Raw genomic sequence first — 2,500 nt, 5'->3', positions numbered from 1 at the left:
TTGGCCAGCCAAAATATAGTACACCTTCAAAACATCATCCTACGTTGTGTCGGTTTTTGCTTTTGTTTTCTTCAACAAAACAAAGCATAGCAGGATGAGAAACCTTGGACAACCACTGCGAACTAATGCGGATAGAAATGCGGATGATAAAATACTTAAGAGGGAAAATTGACTTAAGATGTTTTAGATAGTCCCAGTTGTGAATATACAATTTAGAAACCATATAAAAACATTCTTGAGCCGGCTGGATCCAAAAAAAAAAAAAAAAAGAACAGTCTTGATCGAATAATAACCTGGAACAGACTAGACTTTCCTTTTATCATCAGACTCCGTTGTTCTTTCACTACATCGGAGGACTTTCACTGTCCTAAGAACATAGGCACGCAAGGTGTGCAAGAGTTATTTTTTTGTGAACTATAAGTCTCGGAGATAGGAGCATTCATGGGACTGTTTACAGTAATGATTTGGTTGATTTGACAAGTTTTTTTGGTTGCGATGTACAATGTACAGCAAGAAAGAAATTGGGAGTTTATGATGTACATACGATGTTACATCGGTAATGGTAAGATAACTAAATAGTAAGCCATAAAATGTTTGACTGAACAAACTACAGTAATCTGACACGTCTCCAGATTAATGTAGATACCATCTTATTTTCTAACAGGCAATTTTATTCGTTCTTTGATACAACCCACACTGTGATTGGTCTGACACGTGCACATGCATAACTCCCTCACTCACCGATCACATAGCCCTTCCCCCGGGGGGGGGGGGACTCCCTTATATGGGCTATATAGGTCTGTGCGGCCCCGAAGGGTATGGTTTTTCAGCCGTTTTGGTCATAAATAGGGTATCGATTTTAGCTGATTTTGGCCATTTTGGTCATAAATAGGGTACGGTTTTTGCACTCTAGCCTTGATATGGGTATGCTTTAAGAAGAAGCCACTTTTTCATCATTATCGAAAAGAAAATCAACAAAAGCCCTTCACAAATTTATATGTTTACGGTAATTTAACATTGGTTTGAACTAGGGAGCTAATTATAACGCAGGTCTGAAACAGGGTTTTGATTTGAGGGTCAGGTCGTAAATAGGGTTTCGAATTTTTGGTCAGGTCATAAATAGGGTAAGGAATATCGCAGATTTTGGTCATAAACAGGGTAAGGGTTTTGGGAAGCGGGCCGCACACCCCCAACCAATTTTTCTGGGAGTACCCCCTTGGGAACCCTTCCAGCCCCCAAGAGGAATTTTGCTAAAAAATACTCAAGTTAAGAGAACTTTTCTTATTTTATACGAGTAGTAAGTTTACCCTTTTTACACAACACAACGCAACAACACTACTTCACCGAAAATTTAAAGAAAGAGAAAAAAACCTCTCTGACACGTTGAAAGTCTGATTTAATTAAATTGCACTTTAACTTGGTGCCACACAGTCTTCAAAGAACATTTGAACAGTTTTCATACTTTTTACCTTTAAAAATATCGGACTGAAAAGAATGTCATAAAATGCCCATCAAATAAAAATATTAAACTGCTACTGCAGAGACGTAAAAACACTCTAGAAATGAAAGCTTCTTTTTTGTTTAATATCCTGGGAACAATAGCTGATAACTTGTAAGCTCTAATTGAATTTACTCCCATATGAAAAACAAGAGTGTCAAATTACCCATTGTAACTAAAAAATAAAAATATCTCGTTATATTTGCATGCAATAAGAACAAAACAATCGTTACCTGCACTTACTATTGTAAACGTTAGAACTGCTTCAAATCTAAATAGTCTCGTCTCCTCTAAAACATGTCCTAAGAACTAGAACCGACGATTCGTGACCTTTAATTGAATTAACTCCTTGTGAAAAACAAAAGTATCAAGTTACCCTTTGTAATTAAAAATAAAAATATCTCGTGCCATTTGCCTACTACTCATGAACTGCTTCAAAACTCAAGACTCATCTCGTTCATAACTAGCCACCATTACACTGAAAATTATGCATTCTAAAACAACCCAACGTACGTATGTAACTGTCACACTCCCCTCCAAACCGGACTAAAAATCACAAACCGGCAACATACACGTCACTCTTTATTTTTCAATTACCAAAGTCCTTGTGTTTATACATACCTTGTGTTTCTCACGTACCATTTACCTTTACAACAAGAAATTTGATTGGCTGTTCATAGTAGATCCAATCTGATTGGTGTGACATATATACATCTCCCACTCACTCACTCACTCACTCACTCACTCACTCACCCATTGACCCGTCCATAACATACCCGACGCGCCGACTAAGAGGTATTTTTTTTTTTACAAAAAATAACTCAAAAATAGACCACTTTCGATATATTAAAATTCAGCTTGGCAGCGAGGCTTAGAGGACACAAACAAAGGAAATTAGAGAATGCAGGATTTTCGAAAGAACCGTTTCATCTGCTAAGTAATAGAAAACGCACCCTAGTATTGAGGGTCTGGAGTCTTTTATTGACCTATTTTAAATCGCTC

This window comes from Orbicella faveolata, unplaced genomic scaffold (assembly GCF_042242905.1).
Source record: "Orbicella faveolata isolate gen_17 unplaced genomic scaffold, um_ofav_v1 contig_47, whole genome shotgun sequence".
NCBI lineage: Eukaryota > Metazoa > Cnidaria > Anthozoa > Scleractinia > Merulinidae > Orbicella > Orbicella faveolata.
This window is presented reverse-complemented; position numbering follows the sequence as displayed.